The sequence below is a fragment of the Aedes aegypti genome, chromosome 1, assembly GCF_002204515.2.
Source record: "Aedes aegypti strain LVP_AGWG chromosome 1, AaegL5.0 Primary Assembly, whole genome shotgun sequence".
Lineage (NCBI taxonomy): Eukaryota > Metazoa > Arthropoda > Insecta > Diptera > Culicidae > Aedes > Aedes aegypti.
In genome coordinates, this window is record NC_035107.1 from 265077835 (window position 1) to 265095069 (window position 17235).

The window sequence follows — 17235 nt, forward strand, 5'->3', positions numbered from 1 at the left end:
TCATTTGTTGTGCCCGCCGAAGCGCATCTCATCAAATAATGTCTAATTCGCGAGACTAATGCATAATCAAATTCTCTTCTCAAACTATGTTTTAGTGATTTTAGGATATCATCTATCTTTTCAATTTCCTCTACAACTGATAAATTTGTGCTCCATCGTTTAGGTTCCTTTCGTTCCAAGTTATAGGCATACCTCAATGCCCTCTTCTTATCTTCCAGTCTTGCTTCGTGGTCAACTTGGACTTCTCTGAGAGCAATTTCAAAATTAACTTCTTCTTCCAGCAAATGGTCAGCATTGGGAAGAATGTAAAACCGAACCATCTTGCTAATGGCAAAAAATAAACGAAAATATATGTACGACGAATCTTGATTACTAATGAAATTTGAATTAATAAAATTGGAAAACAAAACTTGGAAAATCCAATACTTTTAAAGAAATTTTTTTTTTATCAAAAAGAAAATGTAGAAAATGTAATATCCTTTAGAGTTAAAGCTCATTTAGCAATTTCATAATGCGTAACAAGGAAATTCAAAAAATAAACAAAAATAAAAATAGTAAAAAATTCAAAAATCACATTAAAAAAATCAATTACTTCAAACCTATACCTATAATCTACCCTAATCCTAAAATTCAGTTTGCAGACTAGACTCAAATTCAAATTAAACAAAGGTCAAAAAAGGTCAATTCAAATTCTTACTCTATACTATATATTAAAAAAAGGGGAAAAAATATAAAGGGTTAATTATGTTTCGAATTCAAAGAAGCTAAAAATACAAAGGTAATCCAATTTTCATGTAATGTAGCTATTTGAAAGGACCAGGCCAAAAATAAAAAAAATATTCAAAGTAACAATTTGATCTAATTTTACGTTGGGCGCCAATGTAACCGTCTGTAAATCTCGCTCAAAAGACTGCAAACACAGTGACTTATGCGCCACTCTCTATTCCGAGAGACCACTGGTCATGTCATAATTGTCTTGCCCGACTAGTTATTTGAAGCAGGAGAGCTCTTCTTACGGGTTTGTCAAACGGTTATTGGATTTACGCAAATAGATGGTCAACAACTTTGAATAGGGTCACGAGGTGGACACGCCTGAAGAAACGGGTGCAAGGTAAACGTGATCAAAGTGAAAGTCTATAAACGCAACGTAAGATGATCCAGCGAACTTATTAACCACAGGGCTCAGCGTTAAATGAATGTAAAGAGAGGTAATTTATGTTGTATTCATTATGTATATTCGTTCATCTTTTCATAAAAAAACGTGAGTGACTGTGTAAGTGTAGGTGTTGTGTTGTGTGCATGGCCATGATCGTACACATACCTGCGCAGGATTTTATGTTGAGCGGTTTCGGCGGTACCGGTTCATCAGCCGAGGGGCACACCAGTGAGCTGCGATGTACCCAGAACGCTGTCTCGTCGGAGTTCTTTATGGCGGCGTCAGAGCTCAGCGCCGATCGGCGGTCGTGCCACCGGGAATACTCGCTTCTCAAACGGCCGAACTACAGATGCGGGGCGGAGGTGTCGGCAGGACCGGTACTCTACCCAACGAACGCAGGCAGGCCAGTCAATTCACTCGGCCCCGTTTGACTACCAATTTTGGCGGGCCAAGGCGAGATCCACTCCGGGAAGAAACCACGTGTAGGGTGTAGGCTGGATTCCGCAAGATGGCGGGTGAATAATGTAAAGGGCTTAAGCCCAAGATAAAAAGCGTCTGCCGGACGCTAATAATCCGACATGAAAAGATTATTAGAACCTTATACGAAAATGAATTCACAAATTAAATTACCTTTTGTAATAATTAAACAAAGCTCGAGAGCAGAGTTTTCGCTGCCGGTGATGTAAGAGCCGGAACATAAATTTCACTGGATCAAAAAAAAATGCAAGAAGGATATCATTAAACGCTGTTCACTTTGACCACTTATAAGAACCAGTGGTTTTGTAACGTTTTTTGAATTTCAACAAAGATTTCACGAACCATTCATATTCTCACATGCGTTGCTATAAAAGAGTGCTATAAAAATTCAAATTTTCGTGTGAAAGCTTTTAGCAATTATTTAGTACTTAAAATAGTTTTAGGATTTATTATAGATGGCTCATCAACTTTGACATATTGGTCAACTGTGGTTCTCGTATAAATTTATTGAATTGGTTGTTGTAAAGGTCGAAGACAATTACATTATAATTTTGAAGGTCTTTCGAACATCTTAGAGATATAATCCCTCATTTCTCCATCTACGTCGGCTTAGGGCAGAAGTTAGTTGCAGTGATATTTCAGTTATTCCGTTTAGTTCAAGGTGTGTTAAAGAAGAGAATAGTATAAAAGAAATTAGAAAATGGTTCTTATAAGTGGTCAAAGTGAACAGCGTTTAATGATATCCTTCTTGCATTTTTTTTTGATCCAGTGAAATTTATGTTCCGGCTCTTACATCACCGGCAGCGAAAACTCTGCTCTCGAGCTTTGTTTAATTATTACAAAAGGTAATTTAATTTGTGAATTCATTTTCGTATAAGGTTCTAATAATCTTTTCATGTCGGATTATTAGCGTCCGGCAGACGCTTTTTATCTTGGGCTTAAGCCCTTTACATTATTCACCCGCCATCTTGCGGAATCCAGCCTACACCCTACACGTGGTTTCTTCCCGGAGTGGATCTCGCCTTGGCCCGCCAAAATTGGTAGTCAAACGGGGCCGAGTGAATTGACTGGCCTGCCTGCGTTCGTTGGGTAGAGTACCGGTCCTGCCGACACCTCCGCCCCGCATCTGTAGTTCGGCCGTTTGAGAAGCGAGTATTCCCGGTGGCACGACCGCCGATCGGCGCTGAGCTCTGACGCCGCCATAAAGAACTCCGACGAGACAGCGTTCTGGGTACATCGCAGCTCACTGGTGTGCCCCTCGGCTGATGAACCGGTACCGCCGAAACCGCTCAACATAAAATCCTGCGCAGGTATGTGTACGATCATGGCCATGCACACAACACAACACCTACACTTACACAGTCACTCACGTTTTTTTATGAAAAGATGAACGAATATACATAATGAATACAACATAAATTACCTCTCTTTACATTCATTTAACGCTGAGCCCTGTGGTTAATAAGTTCGCTGGATCATCTTACGTTGCGTTTATAGACTTTCACTTTGATCACGTTTACCTTGCACCCGTTTCTTCAGGCGTGTCCACCTCGTGACCCTATTCAAAGTTGTTGACCATCTATTTGCGTAAATCCAATAACCGTTTGACAAACCCGTAAGAAGAGCTCTCCTGCTTCAAATAACTAGTCGGGCAAGACAATTATGACATGACCAGTGGTCTCTCGGAATAGAGAGTGGCGCATAAGTCACTGTGTTTGCAGTCTTTTGAGCGAGATTTACAGACGGTTACATTGGCGCCCAACGTAAAATTAGATCAAATTGTTACTTTGAATATTTTTTTTATTTTTGGCCTGGTCCTTTCAAATAGCTACATTACATGAAAATTGGATTACCTTTGTATTTTTAGCTTCTTTGAATTCGAAACATAATTAACCCTTTATATTTTTTCCCCTTTTTTTAATATATAGTATATAGTAAGAATTTGAATTGACCTTTTTTGACCTTTGTTTAATTTGAATTTGAGTCTAGTCTGCAAACTGAATTTTAGGATTAGGGTAGATTATAGGTATAGGTTTGAAGTAATTGATTTTTTTAATGTGATTTTTGAATTTTTTACTATTTTTATTTTTGTTTATTTTTTGAATTTCCTTGTTACGCATTATGAAATTGCTAAATGAGCTTTAACTCTAAAGGATATTACATTTTCTACATTTTCTTTTTGATAAAAAAAAAATTTCTTTAAAAGTATTGGATTTTCCAAGTTTTGTTTTCCAATTTTATTAATTCAAATTTCATTAGTAATCAAGATTCGTCGTACATATATTTTCGTTTATTTTTTGCCATTAGCAAGATGGTTCGGTTTTACATTCTTCCCAATGCTGACCATTTGCTGGAAGAAGAAGTTAATTTTGAAATTGCTCTCAGAGAAGTCCAAGTTGACCACGAAGCAAGACTGGAAGATAAGAAAAGGGCATTGAGGTATGCCTATAACTTGGAACGAAAGGAACCTAAACGATGGAGCACAAATTTATCAGTTGTAGAGGAAATTGAAAAGATAGATGATATCCTAAAATCACTAAAACATAGTTTGAGAAGAGAATTTGATTATGCATTAGTCTCGCGAATTAGACATTATTTGATGAGATGCGCTTCGGCGGGCACAACAAATGAAGAAGAGGAAAAATTGAAAGAAGAATATTGTAAAGAAATTGAAGAGTTTCTTCGCGCATATAGGCAAAGAGTGACTTATGATCCTGAGCAATCTAACGATGAAACAGATTTGGACTTAGGGGATGGAGCTAAAGGATTGGGCTATAAAGGGTCTTGGAGAAATCCAAATCCCAATGCTAGAGCCCAAATGAAAGTAGGAGCAAACAATACGGGAGCAGTGCCTAAAAAGAAGGAACAGAAAAATGAAAAAGAGCGAGGTTCAGAAACAGACAAAAACGATAGGAAATCATCTAATGAAATCGATAGCACAGGGAATGAAAAACAGAAAAATAAAACACCGTCCAAAAAATCACATGAGAAATGGAATGAATATAAATACAAAACAACAGATCAGAGATTTCAATCTTATTCACGAGATAAAGCCAAGATAAGAAACAGTTCATACTGTTCTTTGTCCGAATACTCAAGTACTAATGATGAACGCGAGTTTGAACACGAAAGAGAATTTCACTCATACAATAGGCACAGAAAATCAAGAGGTAGATCAAATTCTAGCTCACTGAGTAGAAGTAGTAGAGATCGAGAGGTAGGAAGAAGAAGACAAAGAGAAAGATTTTCATATAGGTCACCTTCACCCTTGAGGAGGAGAAGTTATAGGGAGGACTATTATAGATCATCACGGTCAAGGGTTGAAAATTGGGACATTGTTTTCAGTGGAGATGGGAGATCGATGCAGGTAGAAGATTTCTTAAATAGAGTAAAGAAGTTAGCGAAACACGAAAGAGTAGGAAAGACGGAATTATTGGACAAAATACATTACAAGCTAAAAGGAGAAGCAAGTGACTGGTGGTTCACGCGTGAAAGCCACTGCACCACATGGGATAAATTCGAAAGTGAGATCAGGTTCCGATTTGGTAACCCTAACCGGGACCGTGGAATTCGAAGTCAATTAAGAGAGCTTAGGCAGAAAAAGGGGGAAACTTTTGTAGCATTTGTTACAGAAGTAGAAAAATTAAACCAATGCTTAAAACATCCTCATTCGTCCCGAACTATTTTTGAAATAGTATGGGAAAACATGAGACCACACTACAGGTCTAAGTTAGCAACCACAAGGGTTAAAAATCTGGAACATTTGTTAGACTTGAATCATCGTATAGATGCGAATGATAGTAGCCTTTATCGATCGGCGTATAATATGCGCAATGAAATGCATAACATTGACGCAAAAAGCAATTCAGATAGTGAGTATTCGTCTTTAGAAGACCAGGTTGTAAATGCACTACAAAGAAAACTTAAATTGAAGGATGCTCAAACACTGAATTCAAATGCTAGAACCAAAAGTATTGCAATTACCGACCAATCCACACTAAAATGCTGGAATTGCCAAAAAATAGGACATCATTGGCGATTTTGCAAAGAAACAAAATTAATATTTTGCTACGCATGTGGAAACATCGGTCGAACAACCAAAACATGCGAACGAAATCACCCGCAGACAACGAATGCTCAAAATCACCCAAACCAATCGTTAAACTAGATGCGGGGTGCACAGGGAACCCGTCCATCTCGCAAGCACAGAAAGCGGTTCCAAAAACCCTCCAAAACTATCAAAAATACCACGAAACATTGCACATTAGAGTAAACCCCAACACATGCCCAAGAATACGTGTGTCCATTTTTGACACAGATATAATAGCACTGTTGGATTCGGGTGCCAGCATAAGTGTGTTGAATTCAACCAAACTCCTCGATAAACATAATTTAAAACTCTTCAACGCAAAGGTTGTCATTAGTACAGCGGATAACACGGAACATGAATGTCTCGGTTATGCTAATGTACCTTATACTTATGCTGGAGTTACCAAAGTAATACCCACTATAATTGTCCCTCAGTTGTCCAAATCCTTAATTTTAGGGATGGATTTTTGGAATGCTTTCCAAATAAAACCGATGATTAAAAACAACGAAAGGATAACTGATGTCGACCTTTTAGATACAAACGGTCAGTCCGTGATAAACCTTATTTCCTCGAACCAGCGACCATATCTAGTCAGCTTGGAATCTGAAATATGCTTAAAGATATGCTCGTTAGAGTTGACAGATAAAGAAAACATTCTTACACATAAGTCGCAACCAGAACTAGATGAATCTCTGGACGTGCCTTCCTTAGAATTGCCAGGGGATCCTGAAAAGGACATTGAGTCAATTGAAACTGAGCACGAACTTACGAGCTACGAAAAAGAGCAGCTAACTGAAGTCTTAAAACATTTCAAATGGACTAGTGAGAACAACTTAGGTAAAACAACATTGATCGAACACGAAATAGAAGTAATCGAAGGGGCTAACATGCGCGATATGCCCATGTACAAATATTCACCAAAGGTTTGGGAAAGTATTGAAAAGGAGTTAGAGCGCTATGAGAAACTAGGTGTAATTGAAGAATGCACGAGTGAATATGCTAGTCCGTTGGTTCCTGTAAAAAAACCAAACGGCAGTATTAGAGTATGTTTAGACTCGCGTAAAATTAATTCTATTACCAGAAAAGACGCATATCCTATGCGTAATATGAATGAGATTTTTCACAGGTTAAAAAAAGCTAAATACTTCAGCATAATTGATTTGAAAGATGCTTATTTCCAAATCCCGTTGAAGGAAACCTCGAGAAACTATACTGCTTTCCGTACACCTAAGGGCCTTTTCCGGTTCAAGGTTGTACCCTTCGGGTTACGAAATGCTCCCTTTACAATGAGTAGGCTTATGAATAAGGCCATGGGTTTTGATCTTGAGCCGCACGTGTTTATCTACTTAGATGACATCGTAGTAGCCACCGAGACGTTGGAAGAACACTTCCTTCTTCTTAAGGAAGTGGCCAAAAGATTGGCAAAGGCAGGCCTAACAATCTCAATACAAAAGAGTCGATTTTGCAGACGACAGGTTAAGTACCTTGGGTATTTTCTCACGGAGAATGGCCTGGCAATAGATGGTAGTAAACTAGAACCTATTCTAAATTATCCACGGCCAAGGTCCATTCGAGACGTTAGACGGCTCATGGGCCTGATGGGTTTTTATCAAAAGTTCATAAAAAACTATAGTCATATTACAACACCAATTACTGACCTATTAAAAAAATCAAAAAAATTCAAATGGACCGAGGAGGCTGAAGGCGCACTCGAAGAATTAAAGTCAGCACTAACATCTTCACCGGTGCTGGCGAACCCTCGCTACGACCTACCTTTTATAATTGAGACCGATGCATCACAGCTGGCAGTAGGCGCTGCGCTACTGCAAGAACACCCTGAAGGTAAAAGAATAATTGCTTATTTTAGCAAGAAACATTCAAGTACACAGCGTAAATATTCAGCCACAGAGAAAGAATGTCTTGCGGTTTTATTGGCGATTGAAAACTTTAGGCACTACATAGAGGGCACTGCCTTCACTATAATAACAGATGCAAAAAGTATCACCTGGCTTTTCACCATTACAGCGGCCAACGGTAATTCTAGACTACTTCGTTGGGCACTAAAACTACAGTCTTATGACTTTGTAATACAGTATAGAAAAGGTACAGATAATGTATTGGCTGATTGCTTATCTAGAATCGAGGCAATTCAAATAGTGGATACCGAATATGCCGAGTTACGCAAGAAAATTCTAGACGACCCTCAAAAATATTCCGATTTTAGAATCATCGGTGAGAAAATTTTTAAATTTGTTCAAGATTCCTCTAAAATTGAGGATAAACGATTCTTCTGGAAATTCTACCCTCCAAAAGGAGAAAGAAATGGAATTATTGAAGCAATGCATGAGCCAGCTCATTTGGGCTATGACAAAACTCTAGCCAAACTAAAAGAAAAGTTCTTCTGGCCCCAAATGGCCTTAGATACTAAAAAGTATTGTAAATCTTGTGTGCCTTGCAAAACAGCTAAAAGCGTGAATGTAAACAACAAACCTCCGATGGGTTCGCAAAAGCAAAACTGCGACCACCCATGGCAGTTTCTAACGTTGGATTACCTGGGTCCATTTCCACCATCGGGGAAATCTCAAAGTACCTGCTTACTGGTGGTTACAGATGTTTTCACTAAATTTATTCTGGTGCAACCCTTCAAGCAGGCAACAGCATGTTCACTGGTCAAATTTTTGGAGCAATCGATATTTTTGTTGTTCGGTGTTCCACAAACTATTTTAACAGATAATGGCAGCCAATTCACATCTAAACTATTCAAAAATCTGCTAGAGCACTATGGAGTTACTCATTGGTTAACACCGTCATATCACCCACAGGTGAACAACTCTGAAAGAGTCAACCGTGTGATAACTACAGCAATTAGAGCTTCAATAAAGTCCAATCACAAGACGTGGGCAGAAAATATTCAAAATATTGCCAATGCTATTAGAAACTCAGTCCACGGATCAACAAAACACAGTCCGTACTTTCTTACGTTTGGTAGAAACATAGTTTCGGATGGACGAGAATATGAGTCAATTGGCTTAGACAATCAAAATTCCTTAACACATGACGAACAGATTCGGTTGTACGCTCAGGTGCGCAAGAATCTAAAAGACGCATACGAAAAACAGGCAAAATATTACAACCTTAGGTCAAATGCAAAAGCACCGAAATATAGCATTGGTGAAAAAGTGCTCAAGAAAACCACTTTTCTGTCCGATAAAGGAAAACATTTCTGTGCCAAATTAGCTCCCAGGTACACAGAAGCAACCGTAACTAAAGTCCTTGGTGACAGCTACGAGTTGGCTGATGAATTTGGCAAATGTTTAGGAATCTTTCATGCTACGTTTCTGAAAAAATTCTGAACGATCGATGGCGAAAAGCTACGAAATAGTGGCATGGGTGTTGCTTTTTACGATGGGACATTTCCTTATAAACACGTATGGACTTCCACTAAAACGGCAAGTTGAAAACCACTCACTTTCACTTTTATTTTGTAAATAATACATAGCATAATCACTCAGAAGTAAACATACGAAAATAAAACACACACCTTCACAAGGTTCTATAGCATAGTTTCAAAAAGCACACATTCAAAGGCACTCAGTTAGAATAGGTGTGAATAAGATTCATCCATAAAATGCATGTTTGTATCCATAGCATAGATTTTCTTCATTCCAAGACGCCATAGTTATTTAGGTTTGTCGAGTAGAAATATAGCCATTTTTACCTGTGAATATATAGAAAACTTAGCACAACAATAAAGGAATGGAATCAAAATATACTCTCCAGGGTAATCGGTAAATTTCACTACTTGCTTTCGCTAAAAGGCTCCAGGTCCGTGCAAAACACATTTTCAGTAGAAACCCTTCTTCTTTCTGGTTGACAAGCCGTTCAAATTCATCGCTCTGTCATAAGTAGCACAGAGTGGAACTCTACACTTTTGGTTGTTTATGCGATGTTTTTATAGCATGGTTTGGCTGTTATAATGAATCGTATTGATGAATGCCATAACTTTTGCCGATTTATTGTCGACAAAAAGACGTTGACGTGGAAATTTGTTATGGCTTTGCGTTCAATTTGTTTCTTCGTTTATGAACTACTGAATCAATGTTTTGGTCGATATGACAATCGACGGGTTGATTTGTAGTTTTTTATGCCTATGTTTTCTTAAAAACGAGTTTCGATATTGTAATTTCGATATGGTAATAAGAAGCATTTGCTGATTAAAAGCTAAATTTTCGTTAATGGTTGTCTACTAATAAGTTGGAAAAGGATCCAATGATAAAGACAAATATTTTCATTTATTAATTCGTAGAGTTCAATTCAAAGCGAAAGTGACAGAACAAAAAAAAAATAGTTCAAAGTAACATAAATTATTTACCAATTACCAGTATAAATGATTAGATTAAATTTAAGGTTATGAAAATTTGATCAATCGCATATTGATCAAATTTTCATAAAAGTAAGTGGTGTGATGTAACGTTTTTTGAATTTCAACAAAGATTTCACGAACCATTCATATTCTCACATGCGTTGCTATAAAAGAGTGCTATAAAAATTCAAATTTTCGTGTGAAAGCTTTTAGCAATTATTTAGTACTTAAAATAGTTTTAGGATTTATTATAGATGGCTCATCAACTTTGACATATTGGTCAACTGTGGTTCTCGTATAAATTTATTGAATTGGTTGTTGTAAAGGTCGAAGACAATTACATTATAATTTTGAAGGTCTTTCGAACATCTTAGAGATATAATCCCTCATTTCTCCATCTACGTCGGCTTAGGGCAGAAGTTAGTTGCAGTGATATTTCAGTTATTCCGTTTAGTTCAAGGTGTGTTAAAGAAGAGAATAGTATAAAAGAAATTAGAAAATGGTTCTTATAAGTGGTCAAAGTGAACAGCGTTTAATGATATCCTTCTTGCATTTTTTTTTGATCCAGTGAAATTTATGTTCCGGCTCTTACATCACCGGCAGCGAAAACTCTGCTCTCGAGCTTTGTTTAATTATTACAAAAGGTAATTTAATTTGTGAATTCATTTTCGTATAAGGTTCTAATAATCTTTTCATGTCGGATTATTAGCGTCCGGCAGACGCTTTTTATCTTGGGCTTAAGCCCTTTACATTATTCACCCGCCATCTTGCGGAATCCAGCCTACACCCTACACGTGGTTTCTTCCCGGAGTGGATCTCGCCTTGGCCCGCCAAAATTGGTAGTCAAACGGGGCCGAGTGAATTGACTGGCCTGCCTGCGTTCGTTGGGTAGAGTACCGGTCCTGCCGACACCTCCGCCCCGCATCTGTAGTTCGGCCGTTTGAGAAGCGAGTATTCCCGGTGGCACGACCGCCGATCGGCGCTGAGCTCTGACGCCGCCATAAAGAACTCCGACGAGACAGCGTTCTGGGTACATCGCAGCTCACTGGTGTGCCCCTCGGCTGATGAACCGGTACCGCCGAAACCGCTCAACATAAAATCCTGCGCAGGTATGTGTACGATCATGGCCATGCACACAACACAACACCTACACTTACACAGTCACTCACGTTTTTTTATGAAAAGATGAACGAATATACATAATGAATACAACATAAATTACCTCTCTTTACATTCATTTAACGCTGAGCCCTGTGGTTAATAAGTTCGCTGGATCATCTTACGTTGCGTTTATAGACTTTCACTTTGATCACGTTTACCTTGCACCCGTTTCTTCAGGCGTGTCCACCTCGTGACCCTATTCAAAGTTGTTGACCATCTATTTGCGTAAATCCAATAACCGTTTGACAAACCCGTAAGAAGAGCTCTCCTGCTTCAAATAACTAGTCGGGCAAGACAATTATGACATGACCAGTGGTCTCTCGGAATAGAGAGTGGCGCATAAGTCACTGTGTTTGCAGTCTTTTGAGCGAGATTTACAGACGGTTACAGGGGTCATGCACAAATTACGTCACGCTCCAAGGGGGGAGAGGGTCTAGCCAAGCGTTACAAGCCTTACAAAATTTTAGGAAGACTCATACAAAATATGTGACAAAGGGGAGGGAGGGGGTCCAAATAGTTGAAATTTAGCGTGACATAATTTGTGTACCATCCCTTATCCAGCTTTTTACGCTGGCTATAAAACTGCGAGGGATGATTCGATTTTGACATGTATTGCAAACACATTATAGGCCTTTTCATGTGACAGGTCCGTCTATGCATTTGTTTACATCGGTAGAGGACCGGTGCATACACGAGGCTGTCATTTTCATAGAAGAACTGTCAAAGAGCTTCCCGATTAGCTGTTTTGGAACGTCATGTGAATAGGCCTATATAGCATGATCTTAGTTGGCAATGTTTTTAAATTGTTGATTGAGCTGTCAATAATTTTCACTTTATTTGTTTTGAAGTTCAACTTTTAGTATTTCTAATGAACTAAATTAAAAAAATAATCATTTATCTCTAGTAACTTCATTCCTTCTATACCATTTTAGGCACCAGGCACCGAAGAACCTTTCACTCTTCAAGAGGTAACATTAACTACTGTCAATAAAAAGAATAGGGTCCTAAAGCCCTGTCCCAATTTTAGTGCCAAACGCTTAAGTTTAGGTCAAAAACACATGTTTACTCAATTTTCTAATGTTTTCTGTTGGTTTAAGTCCAAAAACCATATTTTATGTTTTTTTTTTTTTAGATTTTGTCACACCCCTTGGCTTATACTCAAATTTTGGGTGCATTTTGTTTTCCGTGTCCCTTCCGAAATGTCAGATAGGAACAAACCCGTGTTAAAACTAAAACCCCTGTGGTGCTTTTGTCGACTAAGCGAATGTCAAACATGATCAAAAGTGTCAAGGTTCATTTATGGACCCAATTTTCAAATTAATGTTTAAACATGATATAGCCGTTATTTGAGCGGGAAAAATTGCTAAAGTAGATGCAGTAACATGCTCTTTCGTGTCATTAAATAAAAACAAGATTTTATAAAAAAATTTAGTACCCAATTGAAGTTTTATTCAATAAAAATTGTGACATATGTTGTGTTGACCAGACTCATTTCCCCGAAATTCGAATTGTGAAGCCATGAACTGTTATAACAGTGCGTTGTATTCCTGAGATGGAGGGGGAGGTGGTTGGGCTTGAGTGTTGCACATGGGATCCGACAGTTTCGATCTCGGTGGGCCGCAATTCAAGTTTCGGTGAAATGATTCGCACTCACTCACTCACTCATTTCATTTCACCGAAACTTGCATTGTGGCTCTCTGGGATCAAAATTGATCGATTTTGTGTGCAGTACTCAAGCTTAACCATCTGCTTTTCTATCTCAGGAGGATAGAGCATGGTTGTACTAAAAAGTTGAGTCTAGTACACGACACTGGGCGGCAGTAGTGATCCTTTATAGAGAGATAAGCGGAAGTAAAATGGAATGAGTTGGCAACATACCAGCAGTGCTGATTTTGCTCGACGTCGAGAATAATATTGTAACACGGACATGACTTACTCATTGCTAAAAAGTGTATTTTGTTTTGTTATAGATCTTTGAGCTACAGTCCCTAACTAATAAACAGTAGAAAAAAATCAACAACTAAAAATAACATTAACAAACATTTAAAAAAGGAAAATATTTCATATATTTTGCTTCATGCAAAACAACTTTTACCGAAATAATTTCAAGCGGATTACATTACTACTCAAGAAAAGTTCAAAACAAATATAACGCATGTTCGTTTGGCTCACGCTTTGACAGCTCTCGCTGCTCGATTGGCTCACACTTTGACAGAAATGTCAGCTTCCGCGAATCTCTCTATAAAGGATCACTAGGCGGCAGTAACTGGAGAACCGATAGGTAAACCGCTTACCAATGGTCTTATCCACTGATGTACTAAACGCACTCGATCGAAGAATTTTGACACTAGAGCGGGTCCAGATCACGTGGGGATCATACGGGAGCGTGCCCCGCTCAAGTGTCACAATTCTTGGACCGAGTTAATTTAGTACGCCGGTGGATTAGACCATGAGTACCTTATTGTACCCACACCATCTCTCGGTTTGAATTGGACGTTAGCGAACTTAACATGGAAGATTCCCTACCATCTCACATCTAAATATAAAGAAATGTTCCACTCCGTTTTTTGCTCAATTATTGGGAAAGGAGTCTAGACAGTTCCGGTCGAGTTATGTTTTCTTTGAAACCGCATAAATATCACGTAATATCTAGCCAATGCCAGTACAGTATATTCTAGCCAAACGGCCTCACCGATTCGCGCTTATTTTCCCTAAATAGTGAGCATTATGCTACGCATGAGAACATGGGGCCATTTTGGTCATATCTAAAGTATGCAAGAGGAAAATAATCTTTGATGTTCGAAATTTTGTTTAATCTATGTTGATTATGTAGTACGCAATATATGACCAGGAATAGGTTTATCATAGTATGTTCGTTTGGGACTTACTGGGGAACTGTCCAGGAAGGTATGGTGGGGCCTAATTCATGGTACGTCTCAATAAATGCATCAACGTAAACTTTGGAGCACAAGAGTGTGGTAGTAATGGATTCATAACATTATGCAATATTGACAGTTTATTGATATATTGAAGCTTTAACAAATAGTCATTTGAATTTGATCTTAAATAAATAAATCGCTAATCACCATTTGAATAATACAGTGAGAGGCAAAATAAAGTGCCCACCTTACCAGTTTTCGAATTTCTCTCATTGATTTGGTTCAAATTAAAGTTAACACACCTAAATCTTTTGTGATATTTTATTTTTGATGTTCTTTTAAAGTTGCACTTACGAAATTTTGATTAAAAAAAGAATTTTACTTAAAGAAAAAGAAAATCAATTTGTATTGAAAAAAAAGTAGTGACAAAAATAAGTGCCCACTTCCTTCTTGGCCCCAGAAAAGATGATTTAAGAAAAATAAAAAGCAATTTAATAGTTAATGTGTCCTCCTTTGGCCTTAAGGACTTGCTGGAGGCTCTTCGGCATGCTTTTCACCAGGTTTTGTAGGTGTTGTGGATCTAGTTCTTCCCAGGCGCGCTCCAAGGCTTCAAAATAATTATTTTTGTTGGTAACACCAGTTTTTTCAACCCTAGCATCGAGAATCGCCCACAAATTCTCGATGGGGTTGAGGTCTGGGCTTTGTGGAGGCCATTCCAGCGGTTTAATCCGACAAGACCGGAAGAAAGACTTGGTCTTCTTTCCAGTATGCTCCGGGTCGTTGTTCTAGAGAAATATGAATTTCTCTTCAAGGCCCGTCTGGATCAGCGAAACCTCCAGATTTTCCAGCAAGATGTTAATGTAGGAATCTGCCGTCATTATTCCGTCGATTTTCACGACGCTTCCTACTCCACTCCATGAAAAACACCCCCAGACCATCACATTTCATCACATCACACTTCCATGCGTCACCGTTCCTTGGATGTGGCGCTCCTGAAGCTCGAGCTGTCTAACCGAGAGCGGCGGGCTCGTGTGTGATGCAGAGCACCACATCCAAGGAACGGTGAAGCATGGAGGAGGAAATGTGATGGTCTGGGGGTGTTTTTCATGGAGTGGAGTAGAAAACCTCGTGAAAATCGACGGAATAATGATGGCAGATTCCTACATTAACATCTTGCTGGAAAATCTGGAGGTTTCGCTGATCCAGACGGGCCTTGAAGAGAAATTCATATTTCTCTAGAACAACGACCCGAAGCATACTGGAAAGAAGACCAAGTCTTTTTTCCGGTCTTGTCGGATTAAACCGCTGGAATGGCCTCCACAAAGCCCAGACCTCAACCCCATCGAGAATTTGTGGGCGATTCTCGATGCCAGGGTTGAAAAAACTGGTGTTACCAACAAAAATAATTATTTTGAAGCCTTGGAGCGCGCCTGGGAAGAACTAGATCCACAACACCTACAAAACCTGGTGAAAAGCATGCCGAAGAGCCTCCAGCAAGTCCTTAAGGCCAAAGGAGGACACATTAACTATTAAATTGCTTTTTATTTTTCTTAAATCATCTTTTCTGGGGCCAAGAAGGAAGTGGGCACTTATTTTTGTCACTACTTTTTTTTCAATACAAATTGATTTTCTTTTTCTTTAAGTAAAATTCTTTTTTTTATCAAAATTTCGTAAGTGCAACTTTAAAAGAACATCAAAAATAAAATATCACAAAAGATTTAGGTGTGTTAACTTTAATTTGAACCAAATCAATGAGAGAAATTCGAAAACTGGTAAGGTGGGCACTTTATTTTGCCTCTCACTGTAGGACCTTTTCAATTATAACGCTTTGGGTTGCGTTCGGTTCAACATCACGTTACACACTGATAAAAATCCACACGCTCGATCTGTGTGTTTAAAATTATGGATCGATTCATGAACGTCCATATCGATTTGCTATGATTTTCTTGCAAACTTCGTGTGTGTTACACATTAAATTCGTTTGTTTTGTTTCATGGACTGATTCATCAACCGACAACAGGGATTCCATATTTTTTCCACATAAGTTCCCGAAGCTTTCTCTTCAGATTCGTATGTGTCAACCTATGGACGCATAGATCATCACTCCAACACGGATTCAGTGTGTTTTGCTTATGGTTATCTTGTGTCATAATCATCATGTTCAAGTTGGTCGATTCATTGATATGCGCAATGAGATTGTTATGATGAAATCCATGAGCTATGCTATCGATTTCCATGTTCAAAGCTTCTAAATTGTTTGTGATCAACCCATGGGATGCATAGTGAACTGAATTGCGGTTGGACCTCGTGTCGAACGACAGTCATCATCATGCTTCCAAAGAGAAGAGGCAAATTATGAAGCTGAAAGTGTTAGATGAACATTTGTGAATTCGATTTTTCTTTTATTAGTGAAGTTGACCGATATACGAGAATTCTACCTTTCTATAAGAAAACATTGATTATAATGTATAGTTTAGTAGAAAAATCGGATTCCACTAACAGATTTTCCTGGCTTTCAGTTTCGAAAAAAAATGGAATATGCGTATCCCTGGCTTCCCAAATTATGGATTTGCGGCGCCCCGCTTGTTGCTGGCTCACGGGTTTGAAAAAAAAATCAAGAGAGCTTGCGACAAGCAGAGGAGCCTCAGATCCATATTTTGGGGAGCAAAAGTTCTTCTACCAAATTTCTTCTTTCAGTCCCATGACATTTATGTTCTATCACACATGACTATCTAATGCTACTACATTTCGAATTCAATAAGCAAATCAGTTGGTTTTCATGATTTAATATTTGGAAATTCATGTTTGTTTCACATGACAACCTAATGTTGATACACATGTTATTATACCGTGAAATCGATGATGAAATCCATATGGCCACCACACTCAAATCATGTGGTTTTCCTCATTGCGCAAATCTATAAGTAAAACACACGACCTTGACGTGTAGATTTTTCTCAGTGCACTGAGAAAAATCTACACGTCAAGGTCGTGTGTTTTACTTATAGATTTGCGCAATGAGGAAAACCACATGATTTGAGTGTGGTAGCCATATGGATTTCATCATCGATTTCACGGTATAATAACATGTGTATCAACATTAGGTTGT

The 17235-nt window shown here is 38.5% G+C and overlaps 3 long non-coding RNA genes across 3 annotated transcripts; 2 read left to right on the plus strand and 1 right to left on the minus strand.

Moving 5' to 3' along the window:
• Positions 1 to 1943: 1943 nt before the first annotated feature.
• On the plus strand, positions 1944 to 3052 carry LOC110674099. Its single transcript, XR_002498667.1, has 3 exons — positions 1944 to 2294; positions 2403 to 2478; positions 2544 to 3052. It is a non-coding gene; the product is annotated as an uncharacterized LOC110674099 (long non-coding RNA).
• Positions 3053 to 9177: 6125 nt separating this feature from the next.
• LOC110674101 lies at positions 9178 to 10115 on the minus strand. Its single transcript, XR_002498669.1, has 2 exons — positions 9497 to 10115; positions 9178 to 9441 (listed from the first exon to the last, which is right to left on the minus strand). It is a non-coding gene; the product is annotated as an uncharacterized LOC110674101 (long non-coding RNA).
• An 85-nt stretch (positions 10116 to 10200) lies between these two features.
• LOC110674100 lies at positions 10201 to 11304 on the plus strand. The gene is made up of 3 exons (XR_002498668.1): positions 10201 to 10546; positions 10655 to 10730; positions 10796 to 11304. It is a non-coding gene; the product is annotated as an uncharacterized LOC110674100 (long non-coding RNA).
• Positions 11305 to 17235: the final 5931 nt, after the last annotated feature.